We start from the raw sequence: 12,387 nt of genomic DNA, 5'->3' as shown, positions 1-12,387 counted from the left end.
AATTTGGTGGTGCAGAGGTTCCTTAAAAACTACCCCGATATGTCAGAGCTGCTGCAGAAAGTGCGGGCCGTCTGTGCGCACTTTCGGCGTTCTCACCCTGCTGCTGCTCGCCTGTCAGCGCTGCAGCGTAACTTCGGCCTTCCCGCTCACCGCCTCATATGTGACGTGCCCACAAGGTGGAACTCCACCTTGCACATGCTGGAAAGACTGTGCGAGCAGCAGCAGGCCATAGTGGAGTTTCAGCTGCAGCACGCACGCGTGAGTCGCTCTGCCGAACAGCACCACTTCACCACCAATAACTGGGCCTCCATGCGACACCTGTGTGCCTTGTTGCGCTGTTTTGAGTACTCCACCAACATGGCCAGTGCCGATGACGCCGTTCTCAGCTTAACTATCCCACTTCTATGCCTCCTTGTAAAAACAATTCTGGCGATGATGGAAGAGGATGTGGCACAGGATGAGGAAGAGGAGGAGGAGGAGGATGAAGAGGTAACATTTCCAAGGCTTTCAGGGCAGTCATTCGCAAGGGGCTCCGAGGGTGGGTTCCTGCACACACAAACGCCAGGGACACAATTGTCCAGCAGGGGCACAGTTCTGGAGGATGAGGAGGATGAGGAGAAGGAGCTGGAGGAGGAGATGGAAGCATGTTCACAGCAGGGTGGCACCCAGGCCAGCTCATGGCCATCACTGGTGCGTGGCTGGGGGGATACAGAGGACACGGACGATACACCTCCCACAGAGGACAGCCTTTCGTTGCCTCTGGGCAGCCTGGCACACATGAGCGATTGCATGCTGCAGTGTCTCCACAACGACCAGCGAGTTGCCCACATTCTAACTTGTGCTGATTACTGGGTGGCCACGCTGCTGGATCCCCGTTACAAGGACAACGTACCGTCCTTAATTCACTCACTGGAGCGCGATCGCAAGATGCGCGAGTACAAGCGCACGCTGGTAGACGCCATGCTGCTGGCATTCCCACCTGACAGCGGGGCCACAGTGGAAGCACAAGGCAGAGGAGGAGGAGGAGGAGGTCGCCAACGCAACCAGGGCACCGCCAGCACCTCAGAAGGCAGGGTTAGCATGGCCGAAATGTGGAAAAGCTTTGTCAGCACGCCACAACAAACAGCAACACCAGCAGCTCATATGGAACGTCTTAGCAGGAGGCAGCATTTCACCAACATGGTGGAGCAGTATGTGTGCACACGCCTAGACGTACTGAATGAGGGGTCTGCCCCCTTCAACTTCTGGGTCTCCAAGTTGGGCACATGGCCTGAGCTTGCCCTTTACGCCTTGGAGGTGCTGGCGTGCCCTGCAGCCAGTGTATTATCTGAACGGGTATTTAGCACGGCTGGGGGCGTTATCACAGACAAGCGCAGCCGCCTGTCCAGAGACAATGTGGACAAGCTCACGTTCATTAAAATGAACCAGGCATGGATCCCACGGGACTTTTCCGTACCTTGTGCAGAATAGCGATGGATACCGACCTTACCCAGCCATTGTTCCATTTTTGCTCTTTCTCACTCTTTTGGGGTGTACCCTCATTTAAAATTTGTGAAAAGAAGCAGTGTTGGCTACCTCGTCCTCCTCAGGGCCAGCTGCAGCTCCAGGCCCCTACCTTTATATAGGCCCCGGGTTGGCCATATTCACTGTTACCGCTCTTCTGTCACTTGTAAACATAGAAGTCTGTCTTCTATGCTCGCTTCCCCAGGCAGCTCCCTCAGAACCTCCCCACACAGCACGAAGGCCGGACAAGGAGGGACAGTTGCCGATGCATGGATGTGTTTATGGGCTTCAGAGACAGCATCCCATGTGGAATTAGGCATGCATGGCTGCACCCTTCCTCCTCTGGGTGCATGCCAAGGCACGGCCCTTAAGGCCCTTCAAAATCCTCAGCACCAAGCCCATGATGCTCTTAATCCGGCCCTGGTCCTCCTCCACCGCCACTTCCACCTACACCGCCCATAGGTGTGCGCAGCCTATTGCATTAGGGTGTGCACCCCAAAGTTTAAATACACATCCATGTGTTTGCCTACATGTACATGGCCCCGATACATTACTCTCCCTGCTGGCAAAGTGAAATAGAGCAGAGCAGGTCCGAGGGAGATCTTTCCCATCTCCTCACTGGCAAACAGAGCGATAATGCTAATGTGCCCTAGGTGATTAGGGTGTGCCCAGGTACACCCGGCACACCCTGTGCACACGCCTATGACACCGCCACATCCACCACCACCTCAACCTCCCTCCTACTCCATATGGGCCTCGTCCTTCAGAGATGAAGAACATTGTTTTATTTTTCAGGTTTTTTTTGTTGTTTTAAGTTATTTCCCTATCCACATTTGTTTGCAGAGCACTTGCCATGCTCTTAACTACGTTTTGCTGACATTTGCAGCACTCTAGCCCTTTCCATTGGTGTTTTATAGCCATTTTAGTGCCTGAAAGTTCGGGTCCCCATTGACTTCAATGGGGTTCGGTGTCCGGGAAAAGTTCGGCAAAAGTCCGAGACACGGACCCGGACTTTTTTTTAAAGTTCGGCCGAACCCGCCGAACACGGACATCCAGGTGTCCGCTCAACTCTAATTTTATCTCTTTCAACTGGAGGAGCGTTTTCCCTATGAAATATAACCTCAACCTCAAATAGGGATTTAATAATATTGTACATACTAACAAATATGGCACAATTACAGAAATACATCATATGACATTGTAAAACAGTGCAACAAACAAAATAAACCATTATAGCATCAAAACCAGAAAAAAAAAATATATATATATTTTTTTTTCTTTTTTTTATAGTTTCTTGAATTTGCAGATTTGCAACTTTTCTCATCATGTGTACTAGGCTTAAGATAAGTAAGGAGGTAATGCATGTTTTCCACTGCGCCCACTTTGACTTAAAATGTCACTTTAATTAAATATCATTAAAATAGTAGAAGTATATATCATAATAAAGACCCCCAAGTATCAATTTTCACACCCATGCTTGCTGCAGAAGATTTACAGAAATATAAAACATTTGTATCTATAGCGAGTCATTCTGATACACTGACTGCATATTATTCCACTATCTCAATAGATAATCCAATATCTTGTATTATTCCCACAAAATGACATAAAAAATATATATAATATTCAGGTCATTGAATTTTCCATTTGACAAATCTGCATTTTCCTTCATTTAGGTCATAAAAATGAATACACCATGTCAATTGTATCTGTCATTTGTTTGGGAATGTTACCCGACTGAATAGGTTTAAAAGGTCAAACATTCCCATAGGGTGTAATTACTTTTCACACGTCTGTATATTGTGGGGTAAATAGTACTGTGAGGAAATAGCACTTGCTGGCTAATGCACAGCTTAAACATACAATATATGTGATTTAGTCCTATACAGAAAATGCATAGGTTCCCATTGTTGGAATCTCCTATTTTTCTAGTCTTCCTTTTGTACTTTTGTGAGATCTGTAGGATGTAGAGTGCTGTAGTAAGCCTATACACTTTTCCTTCTGAGAGTCCCTTAAGCACCAAATGTTATATTTTCTGCCAACACTGTTGAGCACACTCCAGCTATCTGTGTAATAATAACAGTGCTAGGAATTTGTAACCTTTCAGCCAATCACCTTAAGTCTGGGTTGGTAGTGTGTGCTGCAGAGATGTTAAACTTTTAGAACACTCCTTGTTAGGTGGTTTAGTCTCTACTGGCCTTAGGCACTATGGGCATGGTGTTGTGTGCTGTCTCTCCCCTTTGGTGTTAGAGCCTAGGGTTTGAAGATTGCCAAAGCTCCCCCCCCCCTTCCACGTGGGAGGTCTCTCGATTGGATTTTGCTGCCTATGGGTAGCAATTGAGTCTGTCGACTGTGAGCCTATCTCAGTAGCTAATATGTTATTTTTACGTTCAGTTGATCATACCTCTAGCCACAATCCTATCACAAAACACTCTTTATCCATCTGGCAAAGATTCAAACCCACTCTTGGCCTTCAATCACCCCATATACCACTTCTTTCTTTTGTTAAAAACCCTGCCTTTTACCCTGCCTGGATTTCCCCAAATCCCGTTAATGCATGGAGTGTAGCTAATCTGTTTAGATTATATAAATTTATATCCACATCTTCTTAACACTCCTTTCCTACTCTGTGTGAAACTTATGGACTTCCACAATCTTAATTATTCTGCTATTTACAGATTAAAAATGTTTTCCAACCATACCTATAATCAGACACTCTGTTTTTTCAGATGTCACATTTTGAGCATATATGTAATAATGGTATTTAGTTCCTGCTAGGGTAGCGAAATACGCTCTTGATTACCCTGCAGCTTGTTTTCATGGCTGTTCAGATCCTGGCACCAAACTCCATATATGGTGGGATTATCCAATGGCCCAAAAATTTTGAAAGGCAGTTTTTGATTTAGCTTCTAAAATGTTAGAAACTTCCATACAGCCTAATTTATTTTTATTTTTTTAACATTTATGCTTGACAAAACAATGCAGAATAATTAAGTCAGTTAAATTATTTATATATATATATATATATATATATATATATATATATATATATATATATATATATATATATATATATTTAAATATATATATATGTATATATATATTTTCTTATATTGGAGGCCCTGGGATTTAATCAGTTTAGCTGACTGAATTAATAGTTTAGGCATTCCCTGACAATTTAGCTAAAAAAAAAAAAAACATTGTGTTTAGGGGTATCTGCTTATCTGAATCCATTTGAGCACAGTCAAAATTCCTAAGCCAGGAGTTGGAATGAGTTTAATCTTAGACTATTTAGAGATATTTGTTTGGCAGGAGTCCCTATTTTTTTTAGAGTGCTGCTGAACTGGAGTCAATGTGCCCAGAGAAAATTTTTAGTGAGCCTTAGAAAATCTAAATCCAGCAACCCATTTGTTTTGTGTTTAAGCCAATGAAAAGTATCCATGTCAGCAGGGAGTGACATAGGAACTTGAAAGAGAACTCTCCCACTCTTCAGTTTAGAGCAGCCTTTTTCAACCAGGGTGCCCAGGCACCCTGGGGTGCCTTGAGGTTTATTCAGGGGTGCCTTGGCAAAATGCCTAAAAATTTCCAAAAATTGTATACAAGTCGGCGTGCAGATGAAGCCATAGGTTTTCATTATGCATCATTTCAACCTTGTACATCCTAACGACAAATGACATCATCAGTTGATAAGGAGGATGTCAGTCACCAGAACAGCATCCTTGTTTCACCCTCCCCTGCCCCTCTCCATCATTGTTGGGGTCACATGGGGTCTATTCAGGTGAGCGTTTCCACTGCAAGTCGGGCCACCAGGGACCATGCGGGGTTTACACCAAATGACGTGTTTGTTTTGCTCTTTCATCTGACGTGAGCATTGATGGTTTCCTGTCCGCCAATCAGTGGACTCTATCGTGTGACGCCAGTAGCTCCGCCCTAACCGTACCGTACCATTTCCTATGGCCCTACATCTGAAGCAGGACCAGGAATGGTGCGGTTTGGTTTGGTTGTATGGGCCACTTTCATAATGGAAACACTCAAATTAGCGTACCGTACCAAACCGACCTGAACCGATCCGCTCAGTGGAAACGAGGCATAAATGACCACAAATTAAGGTAAGTGTGTGTTTTATTTTTTTTCATTCCAGTAAATAAACTTTAGGAAGGTGCTATAATCAGTGACCATCTCTTTCTCCTATTATGAATGTAATATGAAACCTACCACTCAAAATGACAGGTTCTAAATGTTTGATGAAGAGCATTTTTTTGCTATACATCACAATTTTCAAAAGTAAACCTGTAATGTCCACAGAGAAAACAAAATGTTGGTGACACTGTGAGGGAGATTTACTAAACCTGGTACACACACATCATTGTGCATAGTAACCAATCAGCTCCTAGATTTTATTGTCAAAGTTTAATTGAACAAGCTGCAGTAAGAAGCTGATTGGTTACTGTTCACATCTGCACCAGATTTGGTGTGCACCAGTTTTATATTTGTATAGCACAAACTCTAAGATATCACATTCTACCTTCATAATATCTACTCATATCATCATCGCATTGCTGGAAAATTGGTACATGCATTTCTGGCCCCCAGCCTCCACATTGCTGAGGCAGGCAACTTAGGCACTGCATTGTGGAAGGTGGGAAGAGTTTGCCCATTCACCTTCGACCAGAGCGTTTGGCATTTCAACGGGGCTTCTGTAATGTATAGGGATGGGATGCAGGCATGATAAAGCTAGGATGTAATACCTTTGAGTGTCTTCAATTACAGGTTGCCTTTAAGTTTAATGCAGGTGTATTTTGTTAGATTATGCTGGGATTGTGTTTGTGAACTCACAGTTGACAGTCCAGGTAAAATTAAAAAACATAGGTCAAAAAGTATTGCTGAGACTGTACTTGGTATGCTTTAATTTTTCTCCTAGGCTTTTTCCTTGGAAACTCCTGTAGGATAGTGGCAGAACATTTATCCTACTGATCTGCGTGTTGGACATATTTTGTGACTGCTCAGAAAAGTCAAGGAGGTCATTTTACCTGCCCCGTTTCTGTCCTTATAAAACAGATTTATCATACATGACAAGATGGCCCAGATCAGACTTTATGCCTCTGTGCCAACTAAGGATACTTGTGTTTTTATAGACACCCAGGTGGCCTTGGGTCCATCACTGATGGATTGAAGACTGGGCTCTGTCTACAGCAGCATAGGCGATTTTCTCACTTAACTGAATATGAAAAATGTCTTTTTGGGCTGCCTTGTACAGGATTTGTTTTCATAAATTGTGTAGTGACAGAAACTGAAACACCGTAAGTGAGAATTTCTTTCAGCAGTACTCTACCTTTTTAGAGCAGTAAAAATATCTAAATTATGCAGCAGATTTGGAAATTCATGCAAATATCTAGGTATTGTCAAAACACTTTGAAGAAATTGCATACACAATTGACAGGAACCAAAATAAGTAAGATTTATATTAGAATAAAAGTAAACATGCCATTGTGAGTCATACTTCATTAATGTGTTTAAATGATTTGTTTCTAAAAAAAACAAGTGGATTTGTTTTGAAGAAATATAGGCATTTGATGAATTTACAGCAATGGCTGAGACTGACTTTTTTGAGTACTAAAATGAGATTGTCATTGTAAAGGAAATATGAAATATTATAAAACAGGTTCTACAAGGAGCACACATTTTTCTTGTGCAGCCTTTGAAGCAGAAATGCAGCTTATTGAAAAAGCACCATGAATGACCTGGGATGTCATATTTCCAAACTTTATATATATATATAAAATAAAAATCATGGTGGGCTGTTTAGAGCAAATAAAACTAGTACCAGTTACCACCAGAGCCTTTTGTAATGTTTCTAAGATACAGTATGTGAGCTGGCACATTTACCAATAGTAAGTTTGCTGCAGCAGGCCTACAGTTTTGGTGTCAGACTGAATAAGGATGCACATATATTAGATACAATATTGATACTGAGAGTTAGGTTTTTCTCTTTTTAGTAGAACCTCCCATTTAGCAGTCTAAAGAAGTAATCACAATGGCTTGTTTCCAAAAGAATCCAAGAGTGTGTAATGAATGCTGCAAAAAAAAAAAAAAAAAAACCTTCCAACGTACATAACTGGCATAGAGATTTTTTTTTCCATAATGGTGATTTTTTTTAAAGATTTCAATAAAGTGAAATCTTATTGTCTAGGGACAATTTCCTCTGCATCAAGATTTTGACTACATCAGAAAATATGCTAAAGAAGTTTGTAAAGCTACTCTAGTGAACCCAGCTCTCAGCTCACCCCCTTCAGGCTACTATGCAGGTCTCAGCAGCAGCAAAATCCTCAGCAGCTTTCCCATCCTCAGACATGAGTACTATGCCCTCAAAGTCCTGGACCCAGAATGACATCCAGACTCCCAGACAGGACACCAAAAAAAAATGTCTCTCAAAGATGTACATAGGTGTGCGCAGCCTATTGCATTAGGGTGTGCACCCCAACGTGTGTATTTACTGTATAAATATATTTTTATATATATATATATATATATATATATATATATATATATATATATAAAACGCAACACTTTTGTTTTTGCCCCCATTTTTCATGAGCTGTACTCAAAGATCTAAGACATTTTCTATGTACACAAAAGGCCTATTACTGTCAAATATTGTTCACAAGTCTGTCTAAATCTGTGTTAGTGAGCACTTCTCATTTGCCGAGATAATCCATCCATTTTACAGGTGTGGCATATCAAGATGCTGATTAGACAGCATGAGTATTGCACAGGTGTGCCTTAGGCTGGCCACAATAAAGGCCGCTCTAAAATGTGCAGTTTTATCACACAGCACAATGTCACAGATGTTGCAAGTTTTGAGAGAGCGTGCAATTGGCATGCTGACTGCAAGAATGTCCACCAGAGCTGTTGCCCATGAATTGAATGTTCATTTCTCTACCATAAGCCGCCTCCAAAGGCGTTTCAGAGAATTTTGCAATACATCCAACTGGCCTTACAACCGCAGACCAAGTGTAACCACACCAGCCCAGGACCTCCACATCCAGCATCTTCACCTCCAAGATCGTCTAAGACCAACCACCCAGACAGCTGCTGCAACAATCGGTTTGCATAACCAAAGAATTTCTGCACAAACTGTCAGAAACCATCTCAGGGAAGCTCATCTGCATGCTCGTCGTCCTCATCGGGGTCTCGACCTGAATGCAGTTTGTCATCGTAACCGACTTGAGTGGGCAAATGCTTACATTCAATGGCGTCAGGCACTTTGGAGATGTGTTCTCTTCATGGATGAATCCCAGTTTTCACTGTACAGGGCAGATGGCAGACAGCGTTATGGCATTGTGTGGTTGTGTGGTTTGCTGATGTCAGCATTGTGGATCGAGTGGCCCAAGGGGGCGGTGGGGTTATGGTATGGGCAGGCAAATGTTATGGACAAAAAAAGGAAAAAACCCCCCTAGGATGGAGGGATTTTTAAGTCCAAGAGAACACCACAAACATAAATATAAAAATTTATTTTTATGTATGTTAAAATCACATAGACAATTTGTAAACAGCTATTTAAAAAAGACATGGTATACAGAATATTCATGCAAAAATATATGGTGTAGAAACAGAAATCCTGATTACAACAAATGTAATGATGCACACGTTTCCAACGCACCCAATGCGTTTCGGGAAATACACTTCATTAGAGGTGTAAATATAGGAAATACTGTGTGTGCATAACTTTTCTGTAATAGAAAATACAATGCAAACAAAAGATGCAATAAAAAACATACTATTTTATAACCTAATAATTACTGAAAAACACGTTACCATTACATAGACTGAGTGGGTACACACCATATAAATGGAGCCACTGATATATCAGTGGGATAAGAAGACCCAATGGTAAAAGGATAGGGGGCGGGGCCATGTGGTACATGGCCTCCGACGCAGATAGGCGGCACACCGAGGGGGCGGCGCTGTGCACTCCATGGTCTACTGGTCTTATTGGTCGCTGCGTCACGCATGCGCGATGAGCACCTTCCTGTGCAAATGCGTCGGCGTTCGGCGGACAGATTTATAGGGCCCTCATTCTTTGCTATACCTCCAGCCGTTCAGGGAGGTAAACAGACAGCTCCTGGTGCACTCCACTGTCACAAAGGTAATCCCTTTATGCACTATCTATTAATTACATCTAAAGGCCAAGCATTTGCAGCATGCTTATGTTTATTTTTATATTTCCTTTTTTTTATCTATATTTTTTATTCTGATTGTATTGTAGTGCTAGATGGCCGTGCAGTGTACAAACCTATAAAGTAATACCTTAGTGGAGAACCTTTGAGTTCCTGTAGCAACTGCCATTTATTGCTGTCTGTGCCTAAAACTTCTTTGACCTTCTACCAGCTTTGGTCCAATAAAGTATATGCCCGCTTACCACTTAAATGTCTACAGATATGTAATTGTGTCCATCCTGGTTATACACTGAGATGTGGCACTTTATCTGTGGTTGCATATTGTTAATGTCTTTTGGGCTACTTTTGACTGATCACCTATTCTGTTTACTTATGGGTTCTTTTAGAGACCAGTGTGGAGACAACCCGGACCACATGTTAATTTCTGTTCATCTGTTCTTCGGCTTTTTTGTCTTTCTGTTTTGTTCACTGATATATTGGGTCTTCTTATCCCACTGATATGTCAGTGACTCAATTTATATGGTATGTACCCACTTAATCTATATAATTGTGACATGTTTCTCAGTAATTATTATGTTATAAAATAATTGTATGTTTTTGTGCATCTTTTTTTGCATTGTATTTTCTATTACAGAAAATTTAAATACACACAGTATTTCCTATACTTACACTCCTGATGAAGGGTATTTCCCGAAACGCGTTGGGTGCATTGGAAATGTGTGCATCATTACATTTGTTGTAATCAGGATTTCTTTTTCCACACCATATATTTTTGCATGAATATTCTGTATACCATGTCTTTTTTAATAGCTGTTTACAATTTGTCTATGTGGTATTAACATGATCTATTAAATACATTGATATACATATAAGTTTGTGGTGTTCTCTTGGCCTCTAAACTCCTGCCACCCTAGGGGTTTTTTTTTCCTTGTTTTATCACTATTTGGGATGTCGGCAAGGAAACACCGAACTCTGCGGGAATGAGTAATATTCTATGTTTTGGACAACGAACACAGGTGATATTAATTGATGGCTTTTTGAATGCACAGAGGTACCGTGACGAGATCCTGAGGCTCATTGTTGTTCCATTCATCCACGACCATCACCTCATGTTGCAGCAGGATAATGCACGGCCCCATGTTGCAAGGATCTGTACACAATTCCTGGAAGCTGAAAACATCACAGTTCTTGCATGGCCAGCATACTCACTGGACATGTCACCCATTGAGCATGTTTGGAATGCTCTGGATCCGCGTATATGACAGTGTGTTCCAGGTCCTGCCAATATCCAGCAACTTCCCATAGCCATTGAAGAGGAGTGGACCAACATTCCACAGGCCACAATCAACAACCTGATTAACTCTATGCGAAGGAGATGTGTTGCACAGCGTGAGGCAAATGGTGGTCACACCAGATACTGACTGGTTTTCAGACCCCTCCCCCCGGACACCCCAATACAGTAAAACTGCACATTTTAGAGTGGCCTTTATTGTGGCCAGCCTAAGTGCAATACTCATGCTGTCTAATCAGCATCTTAAAATGCCACACCTGTGAGGTGGATGGATTATCTCAATAAAGGATAAGTGCTCACTAACACAGATTTAGACAGATTTGTGAACAATATTTCAGAGAAATAGACCTTTTGTGTACATAGAAAAAGTCTTAGATCTTTGAGTTCAGCTCATAAAAAGTGGGGGCAAAACAAAAGTGTTGCATTTATTATTGTGTTCAGTGTATGTGACTTTCACTGATTTGTGCAATGATGATTTGTGCTCATGGCTGCTCAATGTTTTTCCTTTCTTCCCCTAGTGGGGGCAACATATAGTACATGATTTAAATGTTGCCCCAAAAACACAGACAGTAAATGTTTTTATTGCATGTGTACAGACAAGTGGTTAATGTGATGCATCAGAATCCTATGTAAAATCCTACACTGGCAGACTCTTTCATGTTGAAGTCTATCTATGAGAACATTAGCAGTGTCTTAATGTTAGTTAAAAATGACTTAGAGAGATCAAATAAGGACATGATAAATATGAGAACTATTTCATAAACGTAATAGTAAGGTGCCTTGAGCAAACTGTCTTGAAGCTTGAGGGCTCAGCTGTAAATCAAAAAGCACATCCTTCTTTTTCAGTGGCTAAAAAAATGTTTTGGAGCGACGCATGCTACTTTTGTAAAAATGGCTTACAGCATTTTTAATTTGGTCCTTCCATCTGCTAGGAAGTTAGAGAACTTTATTAAACTTATAGGCAGGCATTGCATCAGGGAGCCTCACAAGGTTGCTTGTTTTCCTTTGCATGCTATGTGGAGTCTTTGCTCCCTGTACTGACACAATAACGATGCCTATTTTTCAGATTAGTAGTATCTTTCTATTTTTTAGCAGAAAGGAGAGTACCAAATGGTGCTAACAGTATACATGTTAACAGTATGGGGTTGTTTTATTAAAGACAAATAGACTGCACACTTCGTGCAGTTGACACCAATCTCTATCCTACTGACACGTCCAGTGCTCTACAGACACTGCCCACTGCCCTACTGTCATATAGTGTATATTTTTCACATTTTTGTAAGTATTTTATTATATAGTTTCACGTGACAACACTGAAGAAGTTACACTTTGCTACAAAGTAGTGAGTGTACAGCGTGTATAACAGTGTAAATTTTCTGTCCCCTCAAAATAACAGAACACACAGCCAATAATGTC

The sequence above is a fragment of the Pelophylax lessonae genome, assembly GCF_965119305.1.
Source record: "Pelophylax lessonae genome assembly, chromosome: 2".
NCBI classification, from domain to species: Eukaryota; Metazoa; Chordata; class Amphibia; order Anura; family Ranidae; genus Pelophylax; species Pelophylax lessonae.
The sequence above is the reverse complement of the archived record's forward strand: the minus strand, read 5'-3'. Positions refer to the sequence as shown.